Source organism: Phoca vitulina, unplaced genomic scaffold (genome assembly GCF_004348235.1).
Source record: "Phoca vitulina isolate PV1807 unplaced genomic scaffold, GSC_HSeal_1.0 scaffold33, whole genome shotgun sequence".
NCBI lineage: Eukaryota > Metazoa > Chordata > Mammalia > Carnivora > Phocidae > Phoca > Phoca vitulina.
In genome coordinates, this window is record NW_022589736.1 from 1,624,300 (window position 1) to 1,633,116 (window position 8,817).

The window sequence follows — 8,817 nt, forward strand, 5'->3', positions numbered from 1 at the left end:
TTGCCTCTCTTCTAGAACAGGTGTCCACAGGAAGGCAAGACCGAGTCCGCGCCTTCTGCCTCCTGGTCTGACTTTCCTAATTCTGTCACCTGGTCGATATCATTTGGACTGTTGATCCTGGGTTACCGTGGATCTATATTCTCTTTGTATTTGATACTATCTTTCAAAAAAAGATAACAGTAATCTTTATCAGGATACTTGATTTCTTTGACTGAATATCTCTCTTGCAACATTTTCCTTTAAGAGTTTTATCTAAACTGTTTCAAAGGGCGGCAAAGGTTTGCAATCCTGTTCCTGAGGATATACTTAAAATGTGGCTCTTAAAGGGAAGTTTGCTCTGTTCTAAGTGATTTTTGTTCACGTCGAACGACACGCAGAACGGCGTGCACATGCATGCATGCCTGCGTCCCTGTGCTTGCCTGCTGACCCATGCATGGCCCCTGGCCTCCCTCAGCCTTTCGGAGAGGACAGGAGCGTGCCAGGGGTGACCACCCGTGACCAGAACCACGGCCTCCTCCACGGCTGCACTTTTGCATATTCTCACATTGAATCATTACATATGTCCCCTGGGGCTCAAACTGGAACTATCCAGGCAGGCAGGGTCTCCTCAAAAGATGCCTTCATTCTGAGGGAAGACCCTTTTCGCATTTCTAGGCTTTGCATCCGGCTGCACCCGTGGCAGGTCCCCCACCTCCCCACCCCGGGCATGGGCTGGCACGAGGCCCAAGGCCCTTTCCAGTGCCTCCTGCCCTGTTCTGGGGGGCCCTGCTAACGGGAGCAGAGATCTAGGGCCTGACAAGAGGACAGGAGTTGGCCCATCACCCCAGTACCCTCCCTGTCCTGGGGCTCCCCAGTGCCCCACACCATGCTGTGCACCTTGACCCTGCTTGTCTAAAGCCAGCATGAGCAGAAAAGAACGGGGCTCCTGTCTCCTGCCCTGAGGGTGGGACTGGGGTTCTCATCCTTTCTTCTGGGCCGTGTGGGCCTCCCGGTATCTCCCTGTCCTCCCTGGGGTAGGGGGCTCCCTGGCTCAGCTGCAGTGCAACCTGGGCTGGGCCGGGGGCCTGGGGTCACTGCCTCATCACCTAATCTCTTTTCGCGACACAGTGGGGGCCTCAGGGAGTGGCTGAGGCCAGCGGAGAATGGGTCTCCCAGGGGGTCTCGGACAAGTTTCCTGGCAGCCTGAGGACCCCAGGCCCTGGACACCCCCCTCATTTCCCCTCTCTTGGGTGAGCACGGGAGGCCAAGACACTCTCCATGCAAGAAAGATAAAGTACAACTCGGTAGGAAGTTCAGGGCCGGCTGGGGCACTGTCCATGAATCCCAGACAGAGCGGAACAATTCCCATGGAAGGGGTTCCAGGAATCCTGTCCATCCCGGTCCCGAGATGTCCGGTGGGAAACAGGGCGTGGAGTGTGCCAGTCTGCTCAGAACACCTCCACCGCCACGAGTGACTGGGGCCCAGAGAGCAGGACCGTGGGCCAGCGGAACAGCCCCCAAGCCCAAAGGCAGAATGGCTTCAACTTCATCTCTGCCTCAGCCTAAAGTCCCTTCCCTGAGACAGCAGCTGGGTCAGGCCCCTTTCCACCAAATTCCTCACTGCAGACATCAAGTTCACAACCATGCCCTTTGTGATGGGACCCACTCCCAAAGTGTGGCCCCGACAGATTTCCTCCTTTGCTTGCCCAGGATCCAGCCTGGCCCGCCTGGCAGAGGATGGCAAGGCTGTGACCACCGGCCCCATGGAAGGAGAAGGCCTGTTGGGCCGCAGCGTGTCCCCCTGAGAAGGCTGGCCTGCCCTGGCCACTTCCTGTGTTATTAGGATAAATGGGGGCCCTGGAGGGGCGGCCCGGAAAGGAACTGCCGTGGAGAAAGCTGGTGCTGGGGTCTGAGCTCTCTGCCCCTAGGCCCCTGCAGATGCTGTGGTTGCTGTTTCTGACCCTCCCCTGGCTGGGGGGCTCTGTGCCCGTGACCCCTGGTGAGTCCTGATCCCCTCCAACGTGCTCAGGGCTCCTGGGACTCAGCCAGGGGGAATGGGGACTGTCCCTTAGGGAAAAGCTTCCCTTGTCCCTTCCTGAGCTCTGGGAAAGTCATTGTCTGGGCCCCTGATGGCCCCTCAACTTGTTTCTGCAGACTCCGGCCCAGGGTGTGAGCTGGTGGGCATCGTGGGGGGCTGCGCTGTCTCAGACAGGAGGTATCCGTGGCAGGTCAGCCTGAGGTTCTACAGTATGAATCATGGCCTGTGGCAGCACATCTGTGGGGGCTCCCTCATCCACCCCCAGTGGGTGCTGACCGCTGCCCACTGCATTGAGCCGTGAGTCGTGCCGTCCCCATCCCCATGGCTGGGTGTGTGTGTGTGTGTGCGCGTGTGTGTGTGCATGTACTATGTGCGTGAGCAGGGCCCTTCTGCGGGAGGCGGGCTTCCGGAGCCCTCCCCAGCTCTGAGTGCCCCCCAGCCTGCCCTGAGAAGCCCCGGCTCCCCTCTCCCCCAGGGACGACCTGGAGGCTTGTGCCTTCAGGATCCAGGTCGGGCAGCTGAGACTCTATGACCACGACCAGCTGCACAGCGTGGCTGAGATCATCCGCCACCCCAAGTTCAACATGAGCCTGTCCGCCATGGGGGGGCGCAGACATCGCCCTGCTGAGACTGGAGAACCCCCTGATGCTCTCTAAGGATGTGAACCTGGCCTCCCTCCCGGCGGCCTCCCTGAGGCTCCCCTGGAGGAAGATGTGCTGGGTAACCGGCTGGGGTAACATCGCGGACAACTGTAGGTATTAGGGAGACTAGGAAGGATGAGAGGCTGGGGGGGCTGGGCCTTTATGGAAAGTGGCTCACCGCATGCACCTTCTGGGATCCCGGGCTGGGTGGGCTGTGATGCCAGGGTTTTGGACGGGAAGTTTCTGGAACACATCTCAGGAACTGGGAACTTGCTCTGGGCAGGCAAGTTTCCCTGCCGGATCCCACCTGGACTCTGGCCACCAAGGTCGGAGGGCAGACGGGGGCCCTCATGTCATGTGGGAAGAAATCCAGGCTCCCTAGTTTGGGTGACCCACCAAGGTCCCATCTCCTCTGCTGCTGAGGCAGAATTTTCCCAGGGGGCCTGTGGGTTCTGCTGCGGACATGGGCACGGGAGCCCGGACTTTGGCGAGGGGGTCCCACATCCTGGAGCTGGATGGGCACCCAGACCTTTAGGTGCCGTGTGGCCGACCCTGAGCAGGGTGGATGTGGGGAAACAGTACCAGGTCTGGTGCTGGACCCCAGCCCGGCAGTGGGGGTGCCCTGATGGGCAGGGGAAGGCCCAGCACAAAGTGGAAGGAGTATCTGTGTGGTGGGAAGAGGAGCCCCGGTTCTCACGCAGCTCCTCCCGTTGCCCACGGTGCCGCTGCCCCCGCCCTACCACCTGCAGGAGGTGGAGGTTCCTATCGTGGGGAACAGGGAGTGTAATCACCGCTATCAGAACTTGGACAGCACCGATCAGGTCATCAAGGGCGACATGCTGTGTGCTGGGAGCGAGGGCCGGGACTCCTGCCAGGTGAGGCCCCAGGCGGCCCTGGCCACTTCCTCTGTCCCCTTCCAGCCCAGGAGGATGGGACCTGCCTGTCCCTTAGCCATGGGGACAAGGGAAGCTCTCGCTGAGGGCCTTCTCTCCCCACAGATGGACTCTGGGGGCCCCCTGGTGTGCCGCTGAAATTGCACCTGGATCCAGGCGGGGATCGTGAGCTGGGGCCAAGGGTGTGGTCACCGCGATTTCCCTGGGGTGTAAACCCGCGTCATGAGCTACATGTCCTGGATCTGCCAGCATGTCCCTCTGTTCCTCAGACCCTAGAATGGATGGGCGCCCCATCCTCTTGTCTCAGCACCCTGTTTTCCCTGTGGGGGGCAGGGAAACAGGGGCGAGGCCCCCAGCGGGGAGTACAGAGTGGGGAAAGCCCAGGAATCCTGCTGGAATTGGATTCTTATTAAACGTGGTGGGAAAACCTTCCAAGCCTGCGCATCCATGCTTGACTGTTGTGCATCTGGGCTCAGGGAGTCGGCCGGCCAGGCCCGCCTGTTGGTGTCCCTGGTGCTGGCATCTCCAGGCCAGGCAGAGAGGAGAGGGAAGGGTTCCAGGGGCAGGTTTCTGTGCTTCTCTCCCCGAAAGAACGTCAGCTGGGATGGGGTGCTGTTCTCAGCCCCAGACTTCCCTCCCTCCTCTCCTCCTTCCTGCTTGCTTCCCTCCGGCCCCACTTAAGCCACGGCTGAGGCATGGGATCCGGAGGGGATGCCCATGGGGTCCTCCTCCCACTGTTCTGCAGAGCCCCCTCCGCTCCTGGACAGTGTGGCCGGCTGGTGCCACAGACCATTTCCTCCCTTTCACCAGCTCCTTTTCTGGATGTTAAAAGTCCCATGTGACGAGTCAAAATGTCCCTGGTTCATTCTGAAAACATGTCCTGTAAGCCTTGGCCCCCTAAGGTCCTCCTGTGGGGGTGGCTTCCCCCCTCAAGGACAACTTCACTGGGAAAACAGGGGTCCTCTCAGGCACCTCTGCATTTTCTGGCTGCTACAGTGATGTGAAGCCAGCCCTGCACCCCACGCAGCTCTCTGTCATAGTCCAGAATGACCAGAGCTCCAGCGCGAAGTCCCTTATCAGGGCCAACAGGCTGCTCCCTGCCCTGCCCCGGACTGCTCAGCTCCCAGAAATCTCAGCTTGGCTCCTTCCCACCAACCCCCAACCCCCCGCCACCTTAAAAAAAAAAAAAAAAGGCAACAAATAAACATTAAATGGAAAGAATTTTAAAAGAGCCCACAGCTTCCATGTTCCTGATTCCTTCGTAGCCAATAAATAGGACACAAGGGCCTGGAGAAGCCGCCGAGACCTCTGTGTCCACAATGCGTTGGGGCCTCCTGGGCACCCCTCCCTGCACTGGGGATTTGGGGGTCTGAAAAGAGATAGCCCCCAGGTCTGCAGCAGGACTGTCCTGGGCTTAGCCACCAGGCGGGAGCCCATTGTCCAGCTCCCCCTCGAGGTTGGGAAACCCCTTCTTAGGGATCCATGCAGGGCCGCTTTCCCGTCTCCCCGGTGTGGGTGTGGCCACATGAGCCGGCTGAGCCGAGGCGGGGGCAGGGAGCAGGGTGCTGGGAGCCGGGCTGCTGAGGGCAGAGGAGGTGGGGGGTCAGCTGTGGGGGTCAGTGGGAGTCAGTGGCAGCCCTGCGGGTACTGCAGGGACAGCGTGGGGGGACAGCTTCTGGCACCCGAGAGCACCCTCCTGCCCTCTCGTCCCTCACCTTGCAGGCTTCAGTACGGAGCAGGGACCCACCCGGGGTCGAGACGACCGGACCCTTCCCCAGACACAGCACCCTCACCTCAAAAACCTCAGCCAGATCCCAGCACTCAGACTGGGAAGCCTTCTCCCCACGCTGGCCGAGGGGGTGTCCAGTCCCGGCAGGAGGGAGGAGGGCTCTGTGGGGGCCACACTGGGTCCCCAATGAGGTCCCTGCACCCCAGCCCTTGCCGGCGCAGGCCAGGTTCCCAGAACTCTTGTGGGTCTGCCTGGGGGAGTTGGTGGTCCCACGGGGGCTGCCCTCCTTCCCAGGTGTGTCCAGAGGGGAGGTGTGGACCCAGGACCTGGGGCTGGGGACCCCGGCTCAGCCCTTATCCTTCGGGTCTGCACTCTGATGAGGCTCCTAGGACAGGCCTTTCCTGACCGGGGGCACCTCCTGTCTTCACTGCACTCACTGCCCTGGAGGTATGTGATTCGCCCCAGGACAGGCATTTGTCTACTTTGTCCACTGTGTTCCCAGCACCCATCCCTGGTCAGCCACAATGTGTTCTCTGCAAATGCTGATGCACTGACCACTCATGCAGGGAAACCCTGCCCTGGAGACCCCCAGCTCTCACCCCACCTACTTCCTAGGCGGGGAGGATAAAGGGGCTCAGAGGCCCCAGGAGCAGACAGCAGAGGACCTGGAGTAGTAAGGACCCCGCTCAGACCCCTGCCCTCTCCACTCCCAGACCCGGAGGTCCTGGCCCTGGTCTCCCGACTCCAGCCCTCCCCTCTCCCCATGCAGATGCTGTGGCTGATGTTCCTGACCCTCCCCTGCCTGGGGGGCTCTGTGCCCATGACCCCAGGTGAGTCCTAGCCCCAAGCAATAACCCTGCTGTCCTGAAACCCACTGGTGATCGCGAGCCTGCACTGACCTGGGGTGGGACAGGGTGCTGACCTCCACATGAGGATGGCCCGTGGGAGAGACAAGGTGGGAGGCTGTGCTGAGCTCCAGGCAGGGGCATCTGGGTCCCTGAGGGCTCCTCATTGTGCTTCCCCAGATCCTCGCCTGGGGACTGAGCTGTGAGCATTGTGGGGGAGCACGATGTCCCTGCTGGGAAGTGGCTGTGGCAGGTCAGCCTGCGGGTCTTCAACAAAGAGTGTGCCCAGTGGCAGCATGAATGTGGGGGCTTCCTCATCCACCCCAAGTGGGTGCTGACCACTGCCCACTGTGCTGGACCGTGAGTGATTCACGTGGCTGCCCCCTTGGGGGTGGGTGGGAAGGGAGCAAGCCAGGGAGCAATACAATGTGAGAGGACAGCGTCCTGGGCCGGGTGCAGGAGACCCGGGGTTCACGCAGCTCTGAAGCTGTCAGGGGGAGCCTTCAGGCTCTGAGCCCCTAGAGACAGTCTTGCTGCTGGGGGTTGGGGGGACCAGGTGCCTGCCTCCATTCAGCCTCCTTGAGAAGTTCCTGGGCCTCTCTCTCCCAGGGATGTGCTGGAGCCACAGAAAGACAGGGTCCAGGTCGGGCCGCTGAGACTCTATGACCACGACCAGCTGCACAGGTGGCCGAGATCATCCGCCACCCCAAGTTTACCCTGAGCCTGTCCGCCATGGGGGGCGCAGACATCGCCCTGCTGAGACTGGAGAACCCTGTGACGCTCTCTGGGCTCGTGAGCCCTGTCACCCTTGCTCCCGATTCACTGGTGCTCATCCCCGGAATGAAGTGCTGGGTGACTGGCTGGGGCACCTTTGGGGTCCATGGTAAGATTGGGGGACCTGAGGATGGACAAGGAAGAGGTCGTGGGTGCGGTGCATGGGGACCACATGGCCGACAGCCTCAGTTGCAGGAGGGGGGGTGGGGGGACATGACCGGGTCACAGATGTACCACAGGACTACGGGCCACCTGCCCCCAACCGGGCTCTGGGACGCATCTGAAAACACTCTTGTTTAAACTTGGACAACATCCCAAGAGCAAGTGGGCATTCTGTTTGCAGCTGGGGAAGCCAGTCGCTCAGGACTCAGTCTCGGGGGAGGGGCTTTATTCCTGTGTTTTCCCAGTAACAACTGCTGGGGGAGAACAGATCCCCTCACTTCCCTTGCCTGTCCCTATTTACCCAGGCTGTGTGCCCACCGGCGGTTAAGATGGGGAAACTGAGGCACGGGCTCATGATCACACAGTGGTCCTGGGAGAGGCTCCCTCCCCACCCCAGCTCCTGGCTCCAGGGCTGGTGTTGCTGGCCATGGGGCAACCCCCCAAAACCAGGACCTGCAGGATGTGTGGGAGGGTGTGACTCCTCCTCCCGCATGGCCCTGTGTGGTGATTATCAGACGCCAGGGAACCGCATGGCTCCAGACCCCAAAGGTCCCCCAAAGCCAGTCCCAGCTCTTTCATGGGGTCTGGCTTTGAGTGGCCCTTCCCCTGGCGTAGCCCCACTCTCCTGACTGCCAGAATGTTGCAGCTCTGCTTCCTGGCTATTACTCAACTAGCAATACCCTCGGAAAACTGACCCCACGACGGTCAGTCTGACACGGCAGGCTCTTTGCTGTGGCTATTTTTTCCAGATGGCTTTTCTCCTGTTTATTCAAGCCTGACCTTTACTGTCATGGTCTAGCTTTCAGACACATGACACTGAATTGGCCATGACTCCCTTCCTTTTTCCATCAAAGCTATGGTATGATGTGTGAGTCTGAGAGGTGAGGCCCAGATGCGTGACCTGGGGCCGGCTGGAGGGGCACGAGCCCCCGGAGCAGCCCGCACTCACCCCCCCCTCCTGCAGCACCACTGTCCCCGGCCCGCTGCCTGCAGGAGGCGGAGGTCCCCATCGTGAGCAACCGGGTCTGCGAGAAGATCTAACACCAGGACCCACCTGCTGGAGGCAAAGGCAGCACCATCGAGGAGGACATGCTGTGTGCAGGGAGGAAGGGAAGGGGCTCCCTCCAGGTGAGACCCAGGCCCCGCCCTCTGCTGCGGTTAGGGCTTCTGGGCATGGCAGTGGGACCACCATGGCACTCTGTGGCCAACTGACCTGTGATCACCCTTTACAGGGTGACACCGGGGGTCCCCTGGCCTGTTACTGGCTGGACATGTGGATCCAAGTTGGAGTGCTGAGCTGGGGTGCGGCCTCTGGGCACATCGACTATCCTGGGGTCTATACACAGGTGACAACCTACTCGTCCTGGATCCACCAGCGCATCCCCTTGGAGCCTTGATGGGCCTGTGTGGGCAGAGGAACCAGGCACCCCCACTGCTTCCCCCTGTTCAGCAACACCGTCTCCTCAGTGCCCTGTCCTTCTCTGACTTTGGGGCCCAGGAGGCCGAGGAGGGGCTCGGAGGCTGGTGTCTCCCTGACAGTTGGCAAGTTGGGTAAGAAGTGCCAGGGACCTTGCCTCCTACCCGCTACTGCTGTCCTATTAAACTGTGTGCAAAGCAGCCTCAAGGACTTCTGTGTGTCCTTGACCGTGGTGGGGGGAGCTTCCTGGTCCTTCCTGGGTTCCAAGTCTCTGAAAGCTTCAGGGGCTGCATCTGCTGGCAGAGCTGGGTGGCTGAGCTGGGGAGACCCTGTGGTTAC

The 8,817-nt window shown here is 60.8% G+C and overlaps 2 pseudogenes; both read left to right on the forward strand.

Annotated features, from left to right (window-relative positions):
• The first annotated feature begins 1,917 nt into the window (after positions 1 to 1,917).
• On the forward strand, positions 1,918 to 3,827 carry LOC116645669 (annotated as a pseudogene).
• Positions 3,828 to 6,049: 2,222 nt separating this feature from the next.
• LOC116645386 lies at positions 6,050 to 8,458 on the forward strand (annotated as a pseudogene).
• The last annotated feature ends 359 nt before the right edge of the window (positions 8,459 to 8,817 follow it).